This window comes from Rhinopithecus bieti, unplaced genomic scaffold (assembly GCF_001698545.2).
Source record: "Rhinopithecus bieti isolate Rb0 unplaced genomic scaffold, ASM169854v2 scaffold_21117, whole genome shotgun sequence".
NCBI classification, from domain to species: Eukaryota; Metazoa; Chordata; class Mammalia; order Primates; family Cercopithecidae; genus Rhinopithecus; species Rhinopithecus bieti.
In genome coordinates, this window is record NW_016810185.1 from 1024104 (window position 1) to 1041755 (window position 17652).

A 17652-nucleotide genomic window follows, 5' to 3' on the forward strand; every position below is an offset into this window, starting at 1 on the left:
GATCAGAGACTCCAGCTCTTGCTTTCACACCCACAGAGAGATGCACAGAGACCACTCCCCCGGGACCCCTCAGCCTTTCTCCACCATTAGATGGGACATCACTACAGGCCCGCTTCTCCCCCACCCGCTGGAGAGATAGAGTTTCACCACTCTCCCAGTCACAGAGATTCCTCCCATGATTCCCAAGGGGCTGTCCTTCAGGTCCCACCTTCCAGGCAGTTTCCCAGGCCCCTCAGCAGCCGCACCAGGGATGGATTTCACCAGCTGCACGCATGGGTGAATTGCCCAACCATACACAAGGCACGGAACTCACACCCAACCTCTCTCCATACAACAGAATACAGGTTCCTGCAGAGCTGGGGCTCTATCTCATATGGACTCCGTGTCAATGTCTCCTGGGCCTCCTCTGATCACCCCATTAAAGTCCTTCAATTACTTTGAGCCTCAAATCTATGTGATATCAATACGTTCATTTCTTCATAGCACTTAGAACTGTTTCTTTTTGATACATTTGCTGGATTCTTCCCTGTCTCACCCCTTTCCCTACCAGAATGCCAGTCCCAGAGGCCCTTATCAGTGTTCATGCCTACATCCCTAGTACCTAGCATGGTGCCTGCAGGGGGCCCATAATCATGAGTTATTCAGTAAGTGGAAAGAAAGAAGGAAGGAAGGAAGGAAGGAAGGAAGGAAGGAAGGAAGGAAGGAAGGAAGGAAGGAAGGAAGAAAGGGCCATTTCTGCTTCCAAATCCACTGGCTCCCTCCCACAGGTGGATTATGGGCCAGTAGGAATTGCCATTTTCAGGGTTTTGCTGTCACTGTAGTCAGGACCGTGAGGTCTTTATGCACCTCTACTCCACACACCCCCTCATGACAGTCCCCACCTCCCTGTTCTGAAACAGCTCCCCAATATAGCACTGATTCCAGTTAAACTTGAACCCCTGCCCCTGATTTACGTGAGAACATGGAGGCCCAGAGAGGTAAAGTGACTTGCCAGGGGTCACACAGCTAGAAAGTGGCAGTGCCAGAACTGGAAGAGGCCCTCATTCCTGAGTCACGGCTTTTCCATAGCCCACCCTTATAACCAGAAAAGCAGAGAGAAAGGAGAGGAGGGAGGGGGAGAGGGAAAGAGAGGGGAAGAATGTTTCTCCTCTCATAGATATCCCAAGGAGGTGAGTCCCTAAGTTCTCTGTCCCCTTCACCATTACTAGCCCAGGTCTCTGATCTCTGACAGGCAGGAAGTTCCTCTTGATACCTAACCTCCATCCCCCCTTTCAAATTCCAGACCATTTCCTCTTAGTCTGTCTTGCCTGAGGAAGGAGAATAGCTTGATCACTCTCTCTGCACAATGAATGCCTTCAGACCCTCGCAGCTCATTATTCAAGCCCCCATCCCCACCCCACCCCCACCCCTCTTTATTCTCCAGGCTGAGAATCCCAGGTCCTCTGGGCCCCTTTCCAAATGACTTCCATCACCACCCAGCAGCTGACATGATAAACGGGGGGGTGGGGGTGGGGTGGGATACGCCTGGAGTGATGGTGGATATCGATCCATGGAGATCCCACAGGCCAGAGCATCTGAGGATGGGGAGTGGGACAGGGGTCTGGGGTCATCTTGATTATCCCTCTGCCCTGGTGAGTTCCTTGCAGGGCCCAGCATGGAGACTGCAGACCTAGGAGCTGGGTGCTGGGTCTGAGCCCAGGCTCCCACAATGAGATTAAAGCAGGGACTGTCTAATTGATTCTGATGGAACTGGGAGAGAGAGTGAGATGAATGGAGAGTGCAAGAGAAGGAGGAAGGAGGGCCAGGGAAAGGGGGAGGGCAGGGGAGGGCCCAGTCTGGGAAGCCCATGGCATCAGCACTAGCTAATACAATTACCATCCACCCCCACCCCCAGCCGCTCCCGCTGCAGCCCCCTCCCCTTCCTGGGAAACCAGCCCACTGGCCAGTCTGCTCCTGAACTGGACAGAGAGGGTAGTTGGGTTGGGAGGCACAAGGGGAGGGGAGCTGAGTTAAAGCTCTGAGTCCTAGGATCCAAGATGATGCAGAGAGGCTGCGACAGTGACAGTGACTGGCAGGGAGCTAGAGACACCAGGAGGGAGAGACAGGAACACGGGGGAGATACAGATAGATTATCAGGTCCCCAACCACTTCAGGTCCATCTGTCTAGCAGCTTCCCTCCATCTGGCTTGCTGCCACCCCACCCACCTCTCTCCCCTTGGATCATCTCACTGGGCTCCTCTCCAGGGCCCACTCCCAGACAATGGTTACTGCAGTGTGAGAAGGAGTCTGGGAAATAGAACCCCAGTTCAGGACTCTCCAGTGCCCCACTCAGCCCGGGGCCATCAGCCCATGCCCTGCAGATAGCCAGAGAACTGTGATAAGGACGAGGGCAGAGGGGACCTAGGTCACCCAGACAGATCCCAGATGGACCCAAGACTGAGATGAGGACAGGAGGAAGGAAATGGACCCTCCCAAAGAGACAATCCAAAATAGGAGCGGCACTGGGGCTGAGACCTGGCGTCAAAGACTGGAGATGTGAGCAAGCGCCAAGCCAGTGTGAGTGGTGAGAAGGAAACAAGCAAAGCAGCAGGGCAGGAGGAACATGAAAGGAAAGGGAGACAGGGAGGAAGGTGGGAGGCTCCTGAGCATCCATAAAGAGCAGCCAGTGGTAGTGAAGGGCCAGCACCCTGGAGAGGGGAGAAGAGTAAAGGAATCAAAGAATGAGGAGAGAATGCAGCTGGCTAGCCAGGGAAACGGAGGCAAAGACAAGGTAGACACAGCCTGACATTGAGGCTCCAGAAGCAAGCATGACTGGAAGCTCCCAGTGACTCCTGCCTCCCCAGGCTCAGACCACTGAAGGGACCTACCCAGTGGGGAGGATGGACTGAGACCCTCAAGAGTCCAGCTGCAGCCCCTGTGATCAGGAGCCACCCTGGGCCAAGGGTCTCATGGCACTTGATTCCTGTCTAGGAGTAGGCCACCACTGGGTCAGATCCAGGACAAACTCCTGGGGGGCTTCAAGCCCCCCATCTGTGAGTGCTTCACTGCTCCACAGAAGTCAGGAGAGATGGCACTCACTGTGACCCGGCTGGACCTTGCATCCCCTCAAATCAAGGCTAGAGACTCTCCTGGAGCCTGCAGACTTCCGTTCTGTCTGGTGAACTGAATGAAATAACTGGCTTCCTCTCTTTCCCACCCCAAGGATCCCAGACCCCTCTGTGATCCACTTGACCTTGGCTTCTGGCACATTCTATGTTCACTCTGTCTGGTGGCTTTAGGGCAGTGCAGGGCAGGCCCAGCCCCAGGCAGACCAGAGATGAGGAGGTCTTTGATGGGACATCCCTTGGGCAGCCTGGCCCCATCCCTGCCAGGGTCCTGCCAGCCCTGTGGATGGATAAGCCTGGGGCACTGCCCCTCTGGGAGCCTCAGTGTCCTCATCTGCAACATGGATGCTTCTGTGTTTGGTTTTCTTTCCTCTCAGAGCAGTTGAGTGCATGCTGAAGAAAACGTGCGAGTTGCATCATCTCCATTGTCCCCACCTTCATCTCCCAAACAGAAGAATTCAGGTACAAAGCCAGCAAAGAGACCAAGGTCAACTCCTGGCCCTGGCACGTGTGGGCCATGTGACCTTGGGGAGTTATTTTCCTATGCTGAGCCTGCTTCCTCTTCTGTAAAATGGAGACTAGGATCCTAACCTCATGGAGTAATCGTGAGGATTGAATTAAATGTGAACATGCCTGGCAGGGGACCTGATTCATCGAGGCACCCTCAGGAGCTACTGAACAATATCTCAACCACAACCCCTCCTGCCTCTGCCAGCTGCACGCTGCCCACCCCACACCCACTAGACAGACGCTCCCTGCCAGAGCCCTCAGCCAGAGCACCCTGTCTGGAACACACAGTTCATACCACTGTCCAGGGAATGAACGCCTGACGGAGAGGAGCCAGGAGTACCAGAAGGATGAGGCCAAAACAGCTTTGTCAGGAGATGCAGTTAGCAGGCTAGAGGAGAGGTAGAATAGAGGCACATGAAGAGGCTGGAACCCAAGAAGAGAGAGGAATTGGAGGATATGATGCCTCTCAGTCCAAGAAAAGAAAGGAGGAAGCACAGCAACGATTTCCTGAGCCCCTGCAGCCCAACTCAAGACAAACACAAGGAAACTGGCTGGGACTAAAGCAAAAAATACTCAAGTCAGACATTAGGCAGAACTTCCAATGAGGCACCACATTGCCAGAAAGGCCTCTCTTTTCACCCTGTTATTCCCATACTATTCCCCATGCTCTTCTTCTAAACTCCAAATGAGGTCTGAGTCTTCACTGTCCCATGACACAGCATAAAATCTCAGTATCCAAAGCCCTGGCTCAACTTAGCAAGAAAACAGGCTGGCTCTGCTGTCCCTGTCCCCAAATCTCTAATCTCACTTAGTCTGGAACTCGCTGTGTGAATTCTCTTGCAGAATCCAAAACCCATTTCCAGGGCGATCTTAGACCCCCTGGGGAATGAGGCTGCTTCCCACACAGACATCTGCTCCCATGCCTCAGAGCCCTTTCCCCAATCAGGTCTCACCTGGGCCACACAGATTGTCCCCTTCCTTAAGTTTTCTGTCTCTGAAGGGCAGACTGAGGTGCGCGGGCTGAGGACATGAGGTGGGAGCCGGGAAGCAACTGGGGAACAGGAAGGAGTCTGGAACTTGGATAGAAAGGGGACAGACACATTTTCTTTATGCGACCAAAGGAAGAAAGCAAACATTGGCCTGGAAATAGAGGAATTAAGCTGGGCGCAGTGGCTTATGCCTGCCAGCACTTTGGGAGGCCGAGGCGGGAAGATCACGAGGTCAGGAGTTTGAGATCAGCCTTGCCAGCACGGTGAAACCCCATCTCTACTAAAAATACAAAAATTAGCCAGGTGTGGTGGCACATGCCTGTAGCACTACTCGGGAAGCTGAGGCAGGAGAATCGCTTGACCCTGGGAAATGGAGGTTGCAGTGAGCTGAGATCGTGCCACTGCACCACAGCCTGGGCAACAGAGCGAGACTCCGTCTCCAAAAAAAGAAAAGAAAAGAAAAATAAAAGAAATAGAGGAATTATATACAACATATACAGACACACATAAAGCACAGGTCCCCTGAGGGACAAGGAGAGTCCCCTGGAGGATAAGGGTGAACGCTGGGACCCTGTAGATGGGGAGTGAGGGACTGAGAGAGAGAAGAATGGAAAGGGGAAGAGCTGGATCTCCCAGAAAGAGAAAAGAATCTACTAAAGGAACTTTCTGACCATTTGTGGATTCCAAATGACTGTGCTGACCTGCAAACTGGATGTAAAAGGATGTGCAAATGAGGTAGCTTGCCAGATAATTCTTAGTCTATATCACTTTGACTATAATGAGGTGACAGTTTGGGGGCTGCCCTACAGGTAGGAACTACCCCTAATCCTCCTCCATGAGCAGCCCATCTCCCTGGAGAAAATTATCTTTCCCTCCAGGCTCGGGCACCAAAGAGGGGGACTCATGGGACCTCTTTCCACCCTTGAGTCTCTTTCTAGGCCCTTAGGCCCCCTCATGCCTTTGCCCTGCCCTCCCTAAACTTCCTCCTCCGGCAAGGGGCTTGCCCTTTCGCCTCAGAGCAGGGAGGCCCTGAGGACAGACTTCTGCTGATGAAAGGAGGAAGGGAGTCCGTAAAGGGGAAATCAGTTACATTCCGGAGGTCAGGTCAGGATGTAACTCCAGTGCCTCCCCCGTGCGTCCTGTTCTCTGACTTCACACCCTGGCTGATTGGGAAGTGCCTCCTGATACCTGCCCTCCCACCCTCCTGCTGGCTTCAAACCTCACCATCCCGTCAGCGGCCTCAAGACCACACCTAAGACCAGGAAAAAGACAGTCCGGAGGAGCCATCCCCCTGCCCGATCCCCGGCTGCAGCCTCCCCACCGCCCTACTCTTTTTTGCAGGCAAGGGAGCCAAGCCCAGAAATGTGAAGTGGATCCTCCGGGTGCAGTGGGCTGACTGAACACACATGTTGAATTTTGCTCTGTTTTAAGCCCCCACTAAAACAACAGTAAGGGGGTTCCTTTTTTTATTATTGAAGCATAAATCCAAGAGGGAAAAAAAGGAGCGGAAACGGCAATGAGAGCGAGCAGATGTTCAGCAGCGTGCAGGGCCCAGCCATGGCAGCTGTGGGGGTGTTAAAATATTTCTGGGCCAGTGGATGAAGCGCTACCGCACCCCCAGGCCCAATGCGCCAGCCCCTCCCCTGGATCTGCAGGCCTCTCTTCAATTCAGCAAGGAAAGGACCAATGACTGGTCCAGCAGGGAACCTAAGGACCCCTCTAGCCCTGCAGTCCAGTCCCTAGGATCACTGGTTAAATAACTTGATTATCACCTCTGACAACAGTGTCAAAATTCTGGGAGCCAGAGAGTGACGGGCAAATCGGAATCATAAGCCTGAGAACGCTGACCCCTGAGCTGCCTGGGGAACCAATGAGAAGCAGCCAGTTTCACTCACAGCACAGAGCCCCCAAAGGCTCACGATTGGTGGCTCAGATAATTTTGGGGATAGGGTAAACGCAATCCTAAAACAGGAAGGTTGGTAGAACATGGAAGAAGAACTTCTGTGTCCAGCTCTCATCCCTGACCCTGCAGAAGACAGGAGATTCATTACAGAGAAAGGAAAACAGCCAGGCTGTGGCCTGGGGACAGCAGGCCCTGTTGACCAGACTGCAAGGCTGGAGGGGTCCTGAGTTAAAGGCTGGGGGCTAGCAAAAAATGAGTGTTTGCTACCTGACTGTGACCTGCCCCAGGCAGAAAAGTGGAGGCCCCAGAGCAGGAACCCAGAGATACAGACAGGAATTCCCCCAATGAAGCACCCAGCCAGATACCCCAGAGCAACCAATCCGCCCTTGACTATTCCTTTACTAAGGAAACTTGCAGGGTAATGGAGGACAGCAAAGACAACTCGGAGGAAGCAAGCGTGATGCAGGAAGAAGTAGCTGCAAGATAAGTGACCATTTACATCCTCAGCAAGATGAGAGAAGACAATGCGTCCAAGAAACAAGAACAAGAGACTATTAGATAGAAAGAGCATTCCAAGAACAAAAAAGGCCTTGAAACTGTTAAAGCCCGAGTCCCTGGCAGAGTCCTGAATGAGCCTGTGCCAGGCAGCTGCTGACCCCGGCCCTTGCCCCTACTCCTCACCACACTGGCAGGAGGCTGGGCCCTCCTCTGAGAGCTCTGCCCTTCCCTTGGGGCTCAGGACGTCCTGATGGAGAATGAGTCCAAAATCTAGAGACCAGAGGGGAAATGAAGGCCCAGGTTTGGGAAGGGCAGGCCCTAAGCCTGCAAGGAAGAGATAGGAGGGGCCAGGGCAGGGAATGAAAAGGCATGGGGACTGCTGAGCTGAAGAGTCTGCAGAAAGTCCCTCTGGACTCTGTCACCCATGGACCCAGCAGAGATTGCCTAATAGCACCCCCAAGAGGCAGAAAGCCCCCACCTTCCAGGTAGGAAAGTTGATGCCCAGAGACTGCAGTGAGTGGAGCAGGCTCATCACTCAACCTACAACACAACCACCGCCTGGTATCTGGAAGGTCTGTGTGTCCAAGTCTCGTGGTCTGCACTTGGGTTCGAGTTCTGCCTTTATCACATACCAGCTAGTTCTCCAGGGTAGATCCCGGCACCCCGCGTTCCTCTCTCTGCCCGTGTATTGCCCACCAGTGCCAGAAGTTTCCTCCCAGGAGTCGCTGGGGCCAGGGCCTCCATCCAGGCTTCCAATTGCAGCAGGGTAGGGGGAAGGCCTCAGGGCCCCAGCAGACATGTCCCCCAAGGAGACCAGGAGGGACCTGGAGGGTTAGACCCTGTCTCTGCCCCAGACTGCCCTGAAAGCACACCAAGCATGGTCTATTTTTAGCCGGGACCCAGCAGGCAGCCAGCCACCCAGTGCTATTCTAGACTGTGGATCAGCAGGCTGGCCAGGGTGAAGGGGTGCCTTGGCTGAGGCTGAGGAGCACCTCCAGAAGACCTCAGAGTGGGGGAAGGGCAGAGGAAGTTGAGGTGGGAGAAGTCTGGGGAAGATTGAAATACCAGAAGGGCAGAGGGTGAAGGGGCTTCCCTGGCACTGGCATCGGGGGACGAGGAGGAACAGACCTGGCCTCTTCTCAACACCCAGGAAGGCAGGTGGCCCGGTGAGGAGGAGGGATAGGCATAGAGAGTGAACTGGAGGAGGAGAGAAGGCAGAAGAGGGAGAGGAGAGACAGAGATGGAGGATTAGGCAGGGAGGCAGAGTGACAGGGAGACTCAGAGAGAGGTGGAGGTGGCGATGGTGACAGCCCCCGCTCCTGGGCAGGAGAGTCAATGTCCTGGCCTCTACCTCACCACACCCAGGCCTGACAGCCTCCTTTCAAAAGCCCCAGCCTCCTCTCTCCCACTGAGGCCACTCAGCCTTGGTCTAGGAGGCCCAAGACCATGCAGCATCCCCAAATCCTTTCAAGACCCCTCTCTGGCCCACAAGTTACATATAAAAGATGTCAAGCTGGGACGTGGACACGCACACATGCACGTGCACACATACACACACATAGGCACACACGGCCTCCTGGGAAGAGGGGACAATGGAGAGGGGACAGGGATGTCCCTTTGTCCCCCTGCCTGGCCTTGGGAGCGCAAATCCACACAAAGAGCTTCACAAAGGGCCTCTGGCTCACGGAGGGGGAGATAAATGGGTGGAGGGGCAGAGGGGAGCCCCCAGAGCTGGAAATGCCCAGTCAGTGGCTCTGGGAAGCAACATGGGGCCGTTCTCACAGCCCAGAGCAGCTAAAGAGCTTAGGGGAAGGGGCAGCAGGCAAGGGTTGGGGTTGGGGTGGCAGAGATGGGGATGGGACTCCATCTCTCAGGGCTGGGGAGAAAGCTGGGCCAGAAGTCGCCTCCTGGTGAGGGGGCAGTCACAAGTGCCAACCTGAAGGACGCTACTGAGGAAAAGGGAGCTGGGCTTCCTTGCCCACGCTGAGCCAGGGGGCAACAGGCCCAACGCCACCCCAACCTCAGAGAAGGTGGCTGCCACAGACACTCGCCTCACGTGGCCTCACATCTGGCTGGAAGAAAGGCCCAGTGCCTTCAGGTTCAAAGGCCAGTCTGGGGAGAAGGTCCCAGGACAGGGGCTGTGAATTAGTCAAGCCAGACAATGACCCCTTGCTACCAAGGGACCACTGAGAACAAGAGGAAGCCCTTCCCACCAAAGGGTCCAGGCTGAGGGGCCTGTGCTTCTCAGCAGAAGAGGTGAGGAGGTGCTGGAGAGGCCAAGTGCAGTGGGCTGGGAACCCCGAGACCGGGCTCTTATCCAACTCTGCACCAATAATGGAGAGACTGTGGATAAGCCACGTTCCTGGGCCTCAACCTCCCCCTCTGTGAAACAGGGTAATTATGCCTGCTCAGGTCTCCCTTTAGGGCTGCTGTGAGCATCATACAAGACTCTTTTTAATTTAAAGGCATTCATTATCATGATTGCTAACTGCCTTCTGGCCCGCCTGCCAAGTCAGAGTCCCCAAGTCCAGGGCTCTCCCCCATTCCTGGCCCCACCTGGCTCCTGGCCGAGTCAGCAAGTGAAGAAGTCAACTAGATGACCTCAAAGGCCCCTTCCAGAGAGAGAAGGAAACTGATGTCTCTTGAGCACCTACTTCATGCTGGGAACTTTGCATACCTTACCCTCCTTAATTCTCTCACTAACCCTGCGAGGTAGGTGTTATCACTCCCATTTTTCCAGATGAGGAAAAGGAGGCTCGCAGTATTAGTCGGAGGCAGAGCCCAGACTTGCAGCCTAACCAGCCTGAGCCCTGGTCAGGTCCATGCTTTTCCCCCACCAGCCCTCCTTGTTTTGTTTCCGTAAGGCTCTGAGCTCATCTGTCCCCACCCTCGACCCCAATGCCAGAACCCCAGAGAGAAGCTTCCAAAACAGCCCCCTCCCCCCCACACCCATCCCCAGCTAACCTCAGAAGTCAGTGGACTACAGAGAGTGACAAAAGAGGGCAAGGAGATGCCCATGAGGACAGAGTGCAGGCAGGTACCAACCACACTGCCTGCCCACTGTGTCCCAGAGTTTGGCATATGCTCTATACTCCAAAACTGACGCTTTGTCACAGCAGCTGAGGTGGGCTCTAGTCTGCCCATTCTACAGGTGATGAAGCTGAAGATCAGAGTCATTAAGCAGTTTGCCCAGGGCACCCCACTAAGAGGTAGTAAGTAAGGACTCTGAGTCCCCATTCCCTCTGCTACAGTTTCCCCTCTGAGCTGAAGCCTTGAGGACGTAGTGTGAAGTCACTTAGGGAGCAAAGGGGTCTTAGGAAGGATGCAAGAGAACCACAAAGAAACCATCTATCCCCCCGATCCAACCCCCCACCCCCCACCCCGCGGAATACTACCTCCAACACACTCACACCCCTGCTTGCTTTGCTGCAATCCCATTAAGAGGCAAGGGAATAAATTAGCCCTGCTTAGCATATTGAGTGACTGGGGTTGAAGAGGCTGTCTGGGTGCCTCACACATCTCAATGTAGTCTGCTGGCTGCTGCAGTGGTGGGGAGCTGATGTGGGTAGTGGAGGCAGGGGACAGTCTGGCCTGGTCTGACCTCCCTCAGATGGCCTCAGCTCAGTGCCCAGAAATAGTCTCTCCTGCTCCAGCTTCATTCGCCTAATGGCACTGCAGCTTGGCAATGGCTCTGAGCACCCCTGCCCCACACATCATCCAACCCAGGCCAGCCCCAGAGGACACCCAAGGTTATTGTCAGGGGGAGGGTGAAGCTGCCCATTCTCCCATAGCATGAGCTTTGGTGTAGAAGGCTGTGTCCAGGGGAAGAGGAGATGAGCACAATGCCTATTCCTGAATGCTCCTATCCAGAACCCTCTGTACCCATGCCTCAGTTTCCCCCTTAACACAGAGGCATCCCAAGCAGAAAGGAGAAACGGGGAGGAGAACAGAGAGGGTGTCAGAGGCCAGATGGGATCAGCCCCATAGTCCAAGCAGCACCACGTCAACTAACACAACTGAGGAAAGGGATATTAACTCAACAGCCAAGAGCCAGCCTAATGCCAGGAGGACCAGCAGCCAGGCTTAACAGGCCTAGGCCTGGAGGGAGCATGGTAGCCTGGGGCCCAGCCTGATGCCTCCTTCTAGGTGCTTGGGTCACCTCTGCCCACCCCTCCCAGGCTACCTCTGACTCCCTGGACCAAAGGCCCTGGACCTCTTCATGCCTCAAAGTCCTGCAGCAGCTACAAGAATGCACCTCACAGACCTCCTGCTGCAGGAAGCAGAAATGACGGGGGCCCCAGCTACCTACTTTAGTTTAGTTTAGCTTAGTTTAGTTTAGTTTAGTTTAGTTTAGTTTAGTTTAGTTTAGCTTAGTTTAGTTTAGTTTAGCTTAGTTTAGTTTAGTTTAGTTGGGTTTAGTTTACTTTAGTTTAGTTTTTGAGACAGAGTCTCACTCTGTCACCCAGGCTGGAGTGCAGTGGCGTGATCTCAGCTCGCTGCAACCTCTGCCTCTCAGTTTCAAGAGAGTCTCTTGCCTCAGCCTCCCGAGTAGCTGGGATGACAGGCGTGCGCCTCCATGCCCAGCTAATTTTTTGTGTTTTTAGTAGAGACTGGGTTTCACCATCTTGGCCAGGCTGGTCTCGAACTCCTGACCTCAGGTGATCTGGCCACCTCGGCCTCCCAAAGTGCTGGGATTACAGGTGTGAGCCACTGCTCCTGGCCTAGCTGCATACTTTAAAATCCATTGTTGTGTTTGCTGAGGCAAGGCCCCCCACAGGCTTCTCCCTGCCATTGGCAGAGTGCAGTGGCGGTACTAAGGCAGACCCCTGCTTGGGAGACACGGGATTTCTTTTTTTTTAATTTATTTTTATTTTTTTAATTTCTATTATTTAGAGATCCCCCAGGCTGGAGTGCAATGGTGCAATCATAGCTCACTGCAGCCGCACACTCCTGGGTTCAAGTGAGCCTCCTGTCTCAGCCTGCCGGGTAGCTGGGATGACAGGCGTGATCATCTCACTGGCACTAGGGACGGTCTTTCTAGATCAACTTCACCTCCACAGTTCCCTGTTGACTTTGCTGAACTCCCCTCAGAGTGCAATGAGGTTAGGATGCTTCCCCCAGGCCTCTTTTCCTCTCTCCTCCCCTTGGGGTCAGGTTTACATTGCAGTGTGAGGCTCTCCCAGCCTCCCCTAGCTCTTTCATTTCAAAATCAGGCTTTTCCCCTAGTAAAATCCTCTATTCTATCCCATCTTGTTTCTCAGAGGACTTAGACTAAATCCCTCAGATAATGACACCACCAATAATAACATCTTGATTAAGAGCTATCAATATGTCCCACCCTGTACTAAATGCTTTTAGGACAGTGGAGGAAACCAAGGCACAGAGAGGTTACATAAGATTTTCATCAACACACAGCCCTTAAGTGGCCAAGCCCAAGTGGAACTCAGTGTAAGCTCGAAGGCTGCTTGTACTCCTACTCCCTCACACTATAACACAGATGCCAGCCATCCCTACCGCCTGCCTTTTGGGGGAAGAAAGAGGGTAGAAAAGTGACTTGAGGCTCCTGAGGAGTGGACAAGACAGACTCACAAGAAGACACAGATGGAGCATGAGAGTGACAGAAGGAAAGACAGGAGACCAGGATAGACCAGGAGCAGAGCCCGATCTGGCCCCGAGAATCCTGACCCTGCAAGCAAAAGCCCCTCTACCTCCCCAGGGCAGGGCCAGGTTGGAATATTGGACCCAAGGAAGCAGTAGAGAAAGAAAAAGGTGGCTGTAGAGCACTTTCCCACCCAACCACTTCTGGCCATCCTTGGCCAAACACTCCCCATCCCCCACCTCCCTCCAGCCCTTTCCCCACCCACTGTGTATGTCAGGAGGCTGTGCCATAGGTGCCCCTCATAGCACCCAGGTTAGGAGACTCCAGCTCAACTCATCCCTCCCCTCCTCTCCATCCAACCCCTCAAGGGTAGGGTGGACATGCCTAGTCTGGGTCCAGAGTCCCAAGAAAGCCAGGCTGTCCCCTGCCCATCGCCCAAGGGAGTGACGTCTGGACGGGCAGCAGGTGAAACTGAGCCAAGAGGACATGGCAGAGGGCCAGCCACGAGGTGAGCTCTTGGCTCAGATCCTGGCCTGGTGGGCTTAAGTTCTTGGGGCTACTGGCTGGGGTATTGAGGGCTTGGTGGAGGATAAGTCAGGGAGGAGGAAGGGCAGCTGGCTTCCAGGGGTCCACGAAGGGAGGAGAGACTTCACGGCAAACACAATACCTGTACCGCCCCGCCCCCCCCCCAATCAAACGCGCGCGCGCACACACACTCATTCCCCTTTGGCCCAGCCATGTGAGAAACACCCACCAGCTGTTCCAGTAACCCTACACCCGCCTGTCGTCTTCCACCCTGAGCCAGGGATACTTTAAAACATCAGTCCCTCTCTGGGGGGCCTTTCAGGGACTCCACGGCCTACACATAAGTGTAAAGCCCAAACTCTTCAGCCTGGCATTCAAGGCCCTTTGCATGCAGACCCACCTCTTTTCCAGCTTCTGATCCTGCCTCTCCCCCAACCCTACTCTGCACCCACACTTAACCACTCCACTCCCTGAAGGGGCCACATGCTTCTAGCACCTCTGCGCCTGACCGAAATGGCCTTGCCTCTCCCTCCGGGTAGGTGAACTCCTGCTCAAACTTGTTAGGAACTTGTTCAAAGTGTCGCCTCCTCTGGGAAGGCTTTCCAGACTGTCCCAAGCAGAACAGGCCAGTCCCTGCTCTAGAACTAGGTAACAGCCCTGGGCACAGTGTCTCAGGGTGATGTGTTGGACCCCCTGCCTCCCGCACTGACCTCCCAGGAGAGGATGGGGTAGAGATGGCATGTGTATGCATGGGGCTTGGCAGAGGTGAGGGGACGGCGGGAGAGAGGAAAGGTGCATGGCTCAAGGATGGAGGGTGGATAGAGAAAGGGAAGGTGGCAGATGAGTGGAGGAAGAGATGAGCGGAAAGGCAGAGGGGCTGAAAGGTGAGCAGATAGGTGAGGATTCAGAGGCTTCCCCAGTGCACAGCCAGCATCCACCCAGAGGCTGCAGGCCAGAGGCCCTGCAAACTGCAGGCTGGGTCAGAGGACTCTAAGGAATCAGGAGACTCCAGGCCACCCTGGATCCCTCTCAGTTTCAGCCATGGCAGGAGGAGGTGGGTGAAGTGGGATTTGATGGCAACGCTCAGAAATTCCTGGGAAGGGATGCTGGCAGGAATGCCAAGACCAGCTAGCCCAAAGGACACCCCTCTCCATCATCCTGGTGACTGCCACCTCTGCCAGCCCCAGCTGGTCACCAGGCTCTTAAGTCCTTTCTCATGCTCTTCAAACCTCAAAAAGTCCTTCTGTCAGTTGACTTCACCTGACCCTGTACACACATTCCTATCTGACTTCCAGCCATGCGTGAGCTGGCCCCCGCTGGCCTTACTCCAACCCCCTATCGCCACACCTGCACCCCCCTGCTGGGTGCCCAGAGAAGCTCAGGCTCAGGTGGGGCCCCGGGCGCAGGGGAAGCCACTATTTCCCAGACAGAACAGCTCCATCCCGTACAGCAGGCCACCCAGGCCTGTCACCACCATCCTCTTGCATTTGCCCTATCTGCATTCTCTCTCCTGTCTGTGGGATCTCTACCTGTCTGCCTCTCACCATTCATCCAGTCATCCCTTGGGCAATCTTTATTGAGTATCCAGATGTCCCAGGTCCTTTGCTAAGTTCCTGGGATGCCAGGCTCACTGAAGCTTGGCAGTGGCCTGAAAACCCTGGCTCATGGACTTACTGGGGAGACACACTTTAAACAGACAGCAGCAGAAGCACCCAGCACTCTCATATCCCAGGCCAAAAAGGAACACTAGAGCTTGGGGTCTACCATCCCCTATCCCTGGGGTAGATTTGCAGCTTCCTGCTCTGGGCTTTACAGCTACTCAGGCTAGGAGGCAGAAGGGCTGGCCAAAAGCACCAGGCTGGGGTCTTGGGGTTAGAGGTGAATTTAAAAATCAGAGCTGGGACAGTCAGCAAGGGGACCTGGCCCCTAAGCATAGCCTGGGTCCCCTTTCCTCCTCACTCCTTAGCCTCTCTGCAGATGGCAGCCTACACTTCCCACTCACAGGCTACGGCCTCTCTGGGGTCTGCCTTAGCTTGCCTGCCCTTGGCACCAGGCTCTGTCCCAGTGCCAGGAGCCCTGGGCAGGTTCATACATCAAACAAGGAGGCAGTGGCTGGCTTCTTGCCCTTCTGGAAAGAGCAAACAAATAGAGGGTGCGGCCCTATCTTCAGCCTCACACCCTCCTACCCATGCTAGGGACCCAAGCCTGCCTCCAGAGAGTGGGTAAGAGAGGTGATCGGTGGACCCCCACCCACCCCACTCCAAAGCAGGACTCCAGAGCTTCTTCCTCCTTTCCCTCCTGAGGCCCACAAGGCCGGGGGACAAGTGAATTGAGAAGAATCATTACAAAGGGACATAAGAGGGTGCTAGAGAATCTTCTCCCATCCCCAAGGCATCCCTCACCCCCATCGTCAAGGTGCTGAAGTTCTCCCTTCATCGAATGATTCCTTTGATTCCAAGACACTTGGGTCTTCCAGAGACATCATCAAAATGGAGGGATACATATACTGAACAGAAATCTGGGTTCATGATCTTCAAAAGACATGCATGAAAGTGTTCTTAGCAGTGCTATTCACAGTAGCCCAAAACTAGAAACAACTCGAATGTCTGTCAATAGCAGAATGGATAAATCGACAGCGTGTCTTCACACAGTGGGATGCTGTCCAGCAATGAGAAGGAATGCTCGAAACCACACCCGGGAATGTAGATAAAATTCACAACCGTGATACTGAGCACAAAAGAATACATATGATGTGCTCCACTGATTACAAGTGCCATTCCATTTATTAGACATTCTAGAACAGGCAACTCCCTGTGGTTAGAAGTCGGGATCGCGAGCTGCCCTCCGAGGGGATTAGTGACTGGAAGGGGCAGGAGGCACATTCTGAGAGCTGGCACTGTTCTGTTTCTAGACTGCATGCCAGGGATGTGAGTACATGTGTGTTTTCAGTCAGCAGGAAGTTCGTACATTTTTCTTTGTTTATGAAGTATTTCAACACACGAATACAGACAAATACCTTGACAGCCACCATCTCCGTGAGATGAGAGGGGTTATTTTCAACTTCCTCTTTCACATCCAAGCCATCTCCATGTCCAGTCCTTTCTCCCAAGTTACTCATGGCCCCACTCAGCCCTCTCCCTGGCCAACCGTCTCTAACCCTGACCACCCAGCACCTCCTGCAGAGGTGCTGCCCCACCTCCCAGCCACCTTGCTTTGACTCTCGCCCTCCCAATCCACATACACACAGCATGCGTGCGAGGGCTCCCAGGGAATGAGGAGCAGCCAGGGAAAGCCTTTCTCCACTTCCGTAACAGGTCTCGGCTCTTCTCCATCCCAGGACCTTCAGGTGTGCTGCTCCAACTACCTGGAGCGCTTCTTCCTCCCAGCTGCTCTTGCTTCGGCTCCTCGCTCAGATGCCACTTCCTTCACCTTCCCGGTGCAATCCCTCTGGGATCCTTACCCGTCACATCCTGAACTTGGCCTCCATAGCACTGTCTCCAGTCATGCATTTCTCTGTGCAACGACTTGTTTGCAGTCTGTTCCATCTCTCCCACTGGATTGACAACCCCCTGAGGGCAAGGACCCGGGCTGTCTGCTTTCTGCCCTATCCCCAGCACCAAGCTCCATGCCTGGCCTGTAGCTGACGCTCAAAAATGCTTGAATCAGTGTTGAATAAATGAAAGTCCTTACAGGCAGCCTCTGGGGAAAGCAGTAGTTGCATCTGGGAATGAAACCCTCACTTATCTGGACCCGGGACTCCTGGGATGTGGTCCCAGTGCCGACACTCACTTCTAGTGTGACCTTGGGCAAGTCACACTGAGGACCCCCGCTCTTGTCCTCAGTGTGCTGGTTTGAAATGCAGGGGGTGGATAAATCAGGGCTATAGTGGGGCTTGAAGAAATATATGACATTGTGTATGTTTGCACAGTGGCTGTGTGTCTGTGTGTCTGTGTGTCAGTGTGTGTGTGAGACTGTGTGTAAGCGTGTGTGTATGAGTGTGTGTGTGAGCATGTGTATGAGTGTGTGAGCATATGTGTGAGCGTGTGTATGTGAGCGTGTGTGTGAACTGTGTGTATGACTGTATGAGTGTGAGTGTGTGTATGTGTGTGAGCATGTCTGTGTGTACGAATGTGTGTGTGAGCATGTCTGTGTGTGAGTGTATGAGTGTGTATGTGTTGAGTGTGTCTGTGTGTGTATGAGAGTCTTGTGTGTGTGAGTGTGCCTGTGTGTGTACGAGTGTGTGTGAGTGTGTCTGTGTGTATGAATGTGTGTGAGCATGTCTGTGTGCGAGTGTGTGTGTTGTGCGTGTGTCTGTGTGAGTGTGTATAAGTGTGAGAGTGTGTGTGTGCTGTGTGTGAGCGTGTCTGTGTATGAATGTGTGAGCGTGTCTGTGTGTGAGTGTATGAGTGTATGTGTTGAGTATGTCTGTGTATGTATGAGTGTATATGTTGTGTATGAGCGTGTCTGTGTGTGTATGAGTATCTTGTATGAGTGTGCCTGTGTGTGTATGAGTGTGTGTCGGTG